Here is a 9,647-nt window from a genome sequence, read left to right on the forward strand (position 1 = left end):
CGAAAGGAAGGCTCGGAGGATGTGGTAACAGAATCTGGCGTCCCCAGGTGGTCACCCATCCAAGTACCGATGTTGCTTAACCTCGCTGGACGGACGAGAAGTGGGGTTTCCAACGTGGTAAGGCCGTTGACTCAATATCATGGCCAGATACTCCAGAGTTTGAGGCAGAGGAAGAGAAGGCTCCAAGCAAAATACCATGAGCCCACACTCATGGTAAGCATCCGGAAGCTTGTCCCGGCGCTGAAGAAGGTCGAACCCGAGCCTACCGGAGTTGACCGGCCCTCCAAACAGCAGAGGAGGCGGAAGCCTGCACCTGAGCGGCCAAGAGGAAGGCAGGGAGAGTTCTCTGGGGAAACAAACCTGCAATGCCACGGCGGAATAGCCACACTGCATCATAAGCAGGAATACTTACAGTCTAGGCTGAATTCGACGAGCACCCTGGAAGATGGATGGAATGGAAACTGAAAGTACCCGTCCTTCCGATCCAGGGTTTAAGGAGTCCTGTCGCCTCGTTACCAGTCTGATCGATTCTGCTGGTCTACGCTGGCCGAAGTTTGTTCGACAAACTTGATCAGGGCTGAGAGGTCGACTACGGACATCCCCTCTCAGATCCTTCCTTACAAGAAAGGATCGACTGAGGAGGCCGGGGGTGAAGCCGTCGATGATCCTAAGGAAGACCTTCGCCTAAGGTATGGATCATTCTGCCCAACCGGGCAACTCTGCTGACGCTATGGCATAGAGGTTCAGAGACACTGAATTCGCTGACAGAGACGGCAGGCGCGATATCCTTGGCTGATCACAGAGCTTGTGCGGGAATGGGCATCGGGAAGCTGTCATTCGGATGAGTAACCTTAAGCATCCTCCCAGCGAAAAAACCTGCAATCCTAGACTTCGTGAACTCCTTTTAGGACTATGCCCCCCCGGGGGAGTCTCCCGTGCCATCTGTTCCTGACAGGAGGAACCTGCAATTGGACACCTTGTCCCAGTTGTCGTAGCCGATAACTTAGGCCGACGTGGTTGAAAGAAAAGGGCGCTGGAGCCCTGCAGAGTCTGGAAGAAAGCGCCTTGGAGGAGTGAAAACGGAAGTCGATTTCCTCCGCACAGCCGCTGTCTAAGTCTCTGTCCTTGGGCACAAACAAACTCTTCTCAAGGATGGAAGGGTGTCTGAGGTCGTCGACCTCCACAGATGAGACACCCGAAGGAAGCCCTCAGTCAGCGCGTCCAGATGGTACAACATCGAGCTTGTCCGCAAGTTAGATACTTAACGACGAAAGGCCAAGGTGCCTGAGCTCGAGAGGAGGAAAGTACCCATGATCTTCCTGTAGCTTCCTTGAACCAAACCTCGGGCCGTAACCGAGGAGGGAAAGAACCTGGTAAGCTCCCAGAGGAAGGGGTAAGCAGTCACCCCTTGTCCGATGGAGAAATCTCGAACGGAAAGCCCCCCGGCAAAAATCCTTCCAGGGAATGACGGGGAAGGGCTAACCCAGGTTCAGGAAAGAGGAGTGTTGCTCAGATCTCCCTTAAGTTTCTCCTATTCTTGCAAGTGCCATGCTCTGCGTTTACAGGGTGAGGCCGTGTTCTGGAAATACGCTCCAGAAGAACTCGCCAGGCTGGCCATGCTGCGAAAACCCCATTGGGAATCGTGGTCGCAATAGCCCTGGAGCTCGCGCGACGGTAATTCAAAGATTTTCGCGTGGGCGAACGTGGAAGCGCCCATGCGCGGTAACGCAAACGAAGGTGAGCGAAGGAGCGCAGAAGGAGGGCGAGCGTGGTAGGAAGGGCGAGAGCTGGTGGTCGGCGAGCGATAACCCATAGACGAGCAAAGGATACTGCAAGAAATAAGCCGACGTTTGTGCGAAGAAACACTGTAGGTTCGAACGACGGAACACCATCCGTCCGCGCGATGGAAAACCGTTGGTTCGCGCGTGGGCGAACATTGGAGAGCATGGGCGCGGACGCGCATGAGCGTAGACGTGCAGGCACGTAGGCGTGTGGGCGCGCGGGCGAATGGTCGCGGGGGCGAGCGGGCGCGCGGGCGAGCGGTCGCGCGGGCGAGCAGTCGCGCGGGCGAGCAGTCGCGCGGGCGAGCAGTCGCGCGGGCGCGCGGGCGAGCGGTCGCGCGGGCGAGCGGTCGCGCGGTCGCGCGGGCGAGCGGTCGCGCGGGCGAGCGGTCGCGCGGGCGAGCGGTCGCGCGGGCGACCGGGCGAGCGGTCGCGCGGGCGCGCAAGCGAGCGGTCGCGCGGGCGCGCAAGCGAGCGGTCGCGCGGGCGAGCGGTCGTGAGGGTGGGCAGGTGGATGAGCGCGAGTCCGAGGCGGCGAACGCAAGCGTTAGCGCGATGGCGAGGAAGACCGCTGGCGATATGGATCAACAAGCGATCGGTGGTGAGCTGGTGAGCGCTAACGCGCAGGTTGGCGATGGCACGTTGTGTTATGCCGACGCGATGGTCGAGCAGCATGCGCAGGTGAGCGATCATGCGTTGGCGAGCAGCATGTGCAGGAGGGCGATCGCGCGATGGCGAGCAGCATGCGCAGGGTCGCGCGATGGCGATCAGCATGCGCAGGGTCGCGCGATGGCGATCAGCATGCCAGGGTCGCGCGATGGCGATCAGCATGCCAGGGTCGCGCGATGGCGATCAGCATGCCAGGGTCGCGCGATGGCGATCAGCATGCCAGGGTCGCGCGATGGCGATCAGCATGCCAGGGTCGCGCGATGGCGATCAGCATGCCAGGGTCGCGCGATGGCGATCAGCATGCCAGGGTCGCGCGATGGCGATCAGCATGCCAGGGTCGCGCGATGGCGATCAGCATGCCAGGGTCGCGCGATGGCGATCAGCATGCCAGGGTCGCGCGATGGCGATCAGCATGCCAGGGTCGCGCGATGGCGATCAGCATGCCAGGGTCGCGCGATGGCGATCAGCATGCCAGGGTCGCGCGATGGCGATCAGCATGCCAGGGTCGCGCGATGGCGATCAGCATGCCAGGGTCGCGCGATGGCGATCAGCATGCCAGGGTCGCGCGATGGCGATCAGCATGCCAGGGTCGCGCGATGGCGATCAGCATGCCAGGGTCGCGCGATGGCGATCAGCATGCCAGGGTCGCGCGATGGCGATCAGCATGCCAGGGTCGCGCGATGGCGATCAGCATGCGCAGGTGGGCGGTCACGCGATGGCGATCAGCATGCGCAGGTGGGCGGTCACGCGATGGCGATCAGCATGCGCAGGTGGGCGGTCACGCGATGGTGGGCGGTCACGCGATGGTGGGCGGTCACGCGATGGCGAGCAGCCTCTGCAGGTGGGCGGTCACGCGATGGCGAGCAGCCTCTGCAGGTGGGCGATCGCGCGATGGCGAGCAGCATCCGCAGTTGAGGGTCGAGCGATGGCGAGCAGCATCCGCAGGGTAGACGATAGCGCGATGGCGATCAGCATGCGCAGGGTCGCGCGATGGCGCTCAGCATCCGCAGTTGAGGGTCGCGCGATGGCGCTCAGCATCCGCAGTTGAGGGTCGCGCGATGGCGCTCAGCATCCGCAGTTGAGGGTCGCGCGATGGCGCTCAGCATCCGCAGTTGAGGGTCGCGCGATGGCGCTCAGCATCCGCAGTTGAGGGTCGCGCGATGGCGCTCAGCATCCGCAGTTGAGGGTCGCGCGATGGCGCTCAGCATCCGCAGTTGAGGGTCGCGCGATGGCGCTCAGCATCCGCAGTTGAGGGTCGCGCGATGGCGCTCAGCATCCGCAGTTGAGGGTCGCGCGATGGCGCTCAGCATCCGCAGTTGAGGGTCGCGCGATGGCGCTCAGCATCCGCAGTTGAGGGTCGCGCGATGGCGCTCAGCATCCGCAGTTGAGGGTCGCGCGATGGCGCTCAGCATCCGCAGTTGAGGGTCGCGCGATGGCGCTCAGCATCCGCAGTTGAGGGTCGCGCGATGGCGCTCAGCATCCGCAGTTGAGGGTCGCGCGATGGCGATCAGCATCCGCAGTTGAGGGTCGCGCGATGGCGATCAGCATGCGCAGGTGAGCTAGTAGCTGGCGAACCATGTTCCTTCAGAAGTGTTGGAGAACGTTGGCGTGCCGGCTGTAACACACGCGGGCGATCCGGAGATCGCCGAGAGACAGGTGATCGCTGGCGAGCTGATGATCGCTGGCGAGCTGATGATCGCTGACGAGCAGAAGGCTACGCGTGGAAGCCTGCGCATAGAAGAAGAGTCCTTGACCCCGACCTGAACCGAAGTTCTAGATCGCGAGGGCGAACGTGGGCGCACAGGGCGCGTAACAGGAACCAACAGGAACAGCAGGGATGATCATCATGAAAGCGCTGACGAACAGGAGAGCGCTGATGAGCAGAAGAGCGCCTGTGCGCTAACACTGAGCAGGAGCAGGAGAGAACACAGCAGAAGGGCGCGCAGGGAAACCCTGACACGCAAGGGAAGAACCCCCGTGGGAGGCAACCCTTTGCCCCGAAGGGATCTTTGTCCGCCGGGAGACTGATGTCCGTCGGAAGACCGCTGTCCGTCGGGAAGACCGTTGCCCGTTGGAAGACGAGATCAGACTGCTGTCCATCTGCACCAAGGCGGAAGATCGAGAAAAAGGAGTTGTAGGCTGCAAACGGAGATTCAAAAAGGCGCCTCAAGCACCCTTATAGGGAGATGAGAGGCCCTTACGACAAGGCGGACGGTGGGCCTTAGGGCGAGGGAGGCCAACAGCAACAGAAGAAACCTCCGAAGAGGAGTCTCTATGAGCGTACTCTCTCGCGAACGAAAGAGAAACACTTCGTAGAAGAGACTGGTCAGCCAGTGACCTAAAAGGAGCAATCCTCCGAAGAGGAGCTCCTGCAGTTGCCCAGCCCCTTGAGCGAAACTGCAGGTGTGACCGCTCAGCACCAAGAGAATAGTCGCACGAAAAAAAGGCAAGAGATGAACCCCCAAAAAGGGGAAAAACTCAAGCCTGGACAGGAAAAACTTCCCTCGGAAGGAAAGTTACCCGCCCAAGGAGGCAAGCCTCCTGAGAGTTCTAAAATGAACTGGAGAGCTGTCCGTCGTCACGGGAGTACTTCCAGTAGAAGGAGACACGCCCCTGACGAAAATACAAGGGGGGAGGCAGCAACAGCCGAATCCCCAGGACTCAACAAGACAGCTCACACCGTTGCCATATTACAGAAACGAACTAGATCGGTAACTGTAAAAAAATAAAACAAATAATATTAGTACACATTCATTCCCCCGGGAAGGCTCCGAAGAGGAATCCCGAGGGAAAGGAAACAAGAATTACACAACAGGCACGTGCCCTCACAACCACTTACACTCACGGAAGGAGAGCTGTAACCAAAACAGAATTATAACAATTATAATTATGTAACTATGTAATTATGTAACTTAAAAATGAATGAACACTAGAGAAAGAACGAAAACCCCGAAAGGAATCGTTCTACAAGCTGAAAAACAAAAAAAACAACTACAATTAGATTCATAACTAATTGAGACAAACGTACGGCGTAGCAACCCCCCCACACGGAAAGGAAGCTACAAGGGCATAGTAACACATAGTAAAAGGGAGAACGACCTCAAGAGAGAGAGAGAGAAAGACATGTCAGACTCGATCGCCACCCATAAAATTACGCCGTGGTGGCCTAACTGCCGAGGACTCCACGTAGATATCGTACACTACACACACAACTCTGAAAAGGAAACTTACTTATTTCTATACTCAAATATATATACAAACATGAAAACATGTTTACATATATATTGAGTAAATTAAAAGTAAGCGATTAAGTAAAGACAAAACAAACAATGGCTGCCAAGAGAGGACCAAGACAGAGACGTCTGTCACAGTCCGAGCCAAAAGTGAAAGAGCATTCATCTGTGTGTGAGGGGGGGGGGAGGGGTAGCTAGCTACCACTCCCCTACCCCCCCGCTAACTAGCGCGGGGGTAATACACCCTCGTTAAATTCTAATGGCTCGCCATTTCAGCTGCGCTAAAAGGTAACCCTCTGTAAATAGCGTGGTTTGTATTTCGGTTACGGAACAAACAATAATAATAACAAAACACGATTGCCAAATCCCAAAACAGTGTACTTCACCAAACGAAGTCAAAACAGCGATGTAGGGAAAGCGATTCGAAAAACTCTTAATGCCGGACCAACGATGTTGTCGATCCGGCCGGCAGAAATAATCTGAGGAACAGAAAACGGGAATGATTCCAGGTACCACCCTGTAAGCGTTGTTAACCACCTAACCGCACAACCACCACAAAGCGGTTGCCGCGATTTTTTAATAAATTCTGCCAGAAGTCAGAGACTTAAGCTATAAATATATAACTGCCAGGTAAGTACTATTCATAAAAAGGTAAAGTTGATACAGTCAATGGATTTGGCAAGTATTCCAGGAGAGACGAGAACATCTGTAGCCAAATCAAAAGTGAGGGTAGTCACTAGATGAGTGTGTGAGCGGGGTGGTTGGTAAATCCCCCCCGCTAACTAGCGGAGGGTCGTTGAAACTTCTCGTGAAAGTTTTTATGGCTAAACAAGCTCATTACTAAATCATTCTCTTCAGTAAAGAAAGGTTTGTATTGTAAAAGAACAAACTAACTAACGTTAGCTTTATTTGACCTAACATTGTAAAGATTAAAAGTGAATCAAGCCCTAGGTAAAAGTTGTTAGTTTTTATAAAAAAAAATTCATGGCTTCCAAAAATAAACACACTTTGATAATCTTGAGATAATCTGATACTATAGTTGTAAAAATATGACAAATTCGGAGATAATTTGTATTTTTCCTAACCATACAAACCTTAGCTATTTACATGGGGTATTACTTTCGGCGTAGCTGAATGACGAGCCATTAGATTTTAACGAGGGTTAACTACCCCCTCGCTAGTTAGCAAGGGGGTAGGGGAGGGGTAGCTAGCTACCCCTCCCCCCTCACACACCGGTGAACTGATTCACTTCACTTAGAGGTAGGACTTCATGGGGGACAGGGCTGGCGGGCAAGTATGTGTAAATAGCTAAGGTTTGTATGGCTAGGAAAAATACAAATTATCTCCGAATTTGTCATTTCTTCCATAACCGAAATACAAACCACGCTATTTACATGGGGTGACTTAACCCTTAGGTAGGGCGTTAAGTCCCAGCCTTACTGGCTTTGGCTTTGTCCGGGGACTCAGAATTCGAGTGTGTAGCACTCGAGATAAGGAGTCCTTGCACCTCGCAAGTTCCTTGCTCCGCAAGGAACGTGCGGCCTACATAAGCTTGTGTGTGAAGGAAAGAAGTGTGACTCGTCCTAGGAAGTTGACCTGAAGTCCTTTAGATGGAATTCCAGGCTAGGACGTTCCCAATACCACCTCGTCAGGGTACGGGGGACGCGACAGCATTATTTAATACTAGGAACACAAGGATACATGGTTTACCTGCAGTGGTTTGAGGTCAGCTATGCAGACAAACCAGTATGCTGCTTTCCCCAAGAGAGGGGAGGATGAAGAAAAGAGTAAGGGCCAGGCATACTTTTTCATTCATGCAGACTAAAACCGGGTAACAATGCCCTCAACCTTCTGCTACTTGTCCATTAAGGAGCCTGAGGTTAGACCAGCTGTTGTGCAGCCACCACAGGGCCGATAGAGAACGTATCGAGCCTCCTGTGGATCACGTCCTGCAGGTAGTGGGCTGAGAAGGTCGTTTGACGCTTCTAGACCGCAGCTTGTAGAACCTGCGTCACTGAGAAGTTTCTCTTGAATGCCAGGGACACGATGTCAGAGGCATCGCTACGATGCCTCTGACATCGTGTGCTCTAGAGCGACGTGACGGAGGAGGGTCTGGATTCAGGGAATGGTGGATGACCCTGCGAATCCAAGCTGAGATGGTGTTCTTAGTGACCCTCCCCTTCGTCCTTCCTGTGTTCACAAACAGGGCTTGCACTCGAGGACGAACTGCAGCTGTTCTCTTAAGATAGAGCGTCAGACTCCTTACTGGGCATAGTAGGAGATGGTCTGGGTCATCTGTTACAGAACGGAGACTTGAAATCCTGAAGGAGTCGAACCGTGGGACCGGAACTCCAGGATTTTGAGTCTTAGCAACAGAGGGACAAACCTGAACGTTACCTCCCCCCATCCCCTTGAATGGGCAACGTCGTAAGAGAGACCATGAAGTTCACTAACTCGCTTGACTGAGGCCAGAGCGAGCAGGAACACCGTCTTCCAAGTCAGGTGACGATCAGAAGCCTGGCGTAATGGTTCGAACGGAAGTCTCTTAAGAGACCTGATGACACGAACCACATTCCATGGAGGTAGTCTCACTTTCGACTGAGGGCAGGTAAGCTCGTAGCTTCGTATGAGTAGAGAAAGTTCCAGTGAGGAGGAAATGTCCAATCCTTTCAGCCTGAAGGCCAGGCATAAGGCTGAGCGATAGCCTTTCACCGCCGAGACCGAAAGGCGCATTTCTTCCCGCAAATACACAAGAAACTCTGCTATTGCTGGAATAGTGGCATCGAGGAGAGAGATACCCCTTCCACGACACCAACCACAGAAGACTCTCCACTTCGCCTGGTAGACCACTGCAGATGACTTTCGCAGGTGTTGAGACATCCTTTCCGCAACTTGTTGCGAAAAGCCTCTCTCTGTGAGGAGATGCTGGATAGTCTCCAGGAGTGAAGCTGAAGCGATGCTACGGCTTTGTGGAAGATGTTGCAGTGTGGTTGCTTGAGTACCTCGTGTTGTGGAGGAAGTTCTCTCACGAGTTCCGTCAGGAGCTGCAGAAGGTCCGGGAACCACTCTGCATGATGCTATAGTGGAGCTATCAAGGTCATTGACAGGTTGACCGATAGTCTGGTCTTGTTGAGCACCCTTCTCATCAGACAGAACGGTGGGAAGGCGTAGACGTCGATGTTGTCCCACCGTTGTTGGAAGGCATCTTGCCAGAGTGTCTTGGGGTCCGGGACTGGGGAGCAGTACAGCGGCAGCTTGAAGTTCAAGGCTGTCGTGAACAGGTCCACCGTCGGGGAACCCCACAAAGTCAGGACTTTGCTGGCTACTAGAGGATCCAAAGACCACTCGGTACTCACTATCTGCGATGCTCTGCTCAGACTGTCGGCGAGCACATTCCTCTTGGCCGGAATGAAGTGAGCCGATAGTGGAATCGAGTGGACTTCGGTCCATCTCAGTATCTCTACTGCAAGATGGGATAGCTGTTGTGAAAAGGTACCTCCCTGCTTGTTGATGTAAGCCACTACCGTGGTGTTGTCGCTCATCACCACCAAATGACCTGCCAGGATCTGTTGGAACTGTTGAAGTGCCAGATATACGGCCTTCATTTCAAGCAGATCTATGTTGAGGCACTTTTCTGATTCTGACCATAGGCCTGAGATCCTGTGGTTCAGAACGTGGGCTCCCCACCCTTCTTTTGAAGCATCCGAGAACAGCATCAAATCCGGGGGAAGGACGAAAAGATCCACTCCCTTTCGAAGGTTTCCGTCCGTCACCCACCACTGAAGGTCTGTCCGTTCCGCAGGACCCATAGGAACCAGAATGTCCGGGGGAATCGTGGCCTTGATTCCACCGGGACTTGAGCCGCCATTGCAGGGATCTCATCGTGAGGTGGCCGTTTGGAACCAGCCGGGCCAAGAAGGAAAGGTGACCTAAGAGACGTAACCACGATTGGGCTGGAAGCTCT

Source organism: Palaemon carinicauda, chromosome 42 (assembly GCF_036898095.1).
Source record: "Palaemon carinicauda isolate YSFRI2023 chromosome 42, ASM3689809v2, whole genome shotgun sequence".
NCBI lineage: Eukaryota > Metazoa > Arthropoda > Malacostraca > Decapoda > Palaemonidae > Palaemon > Palaemon carinicauda.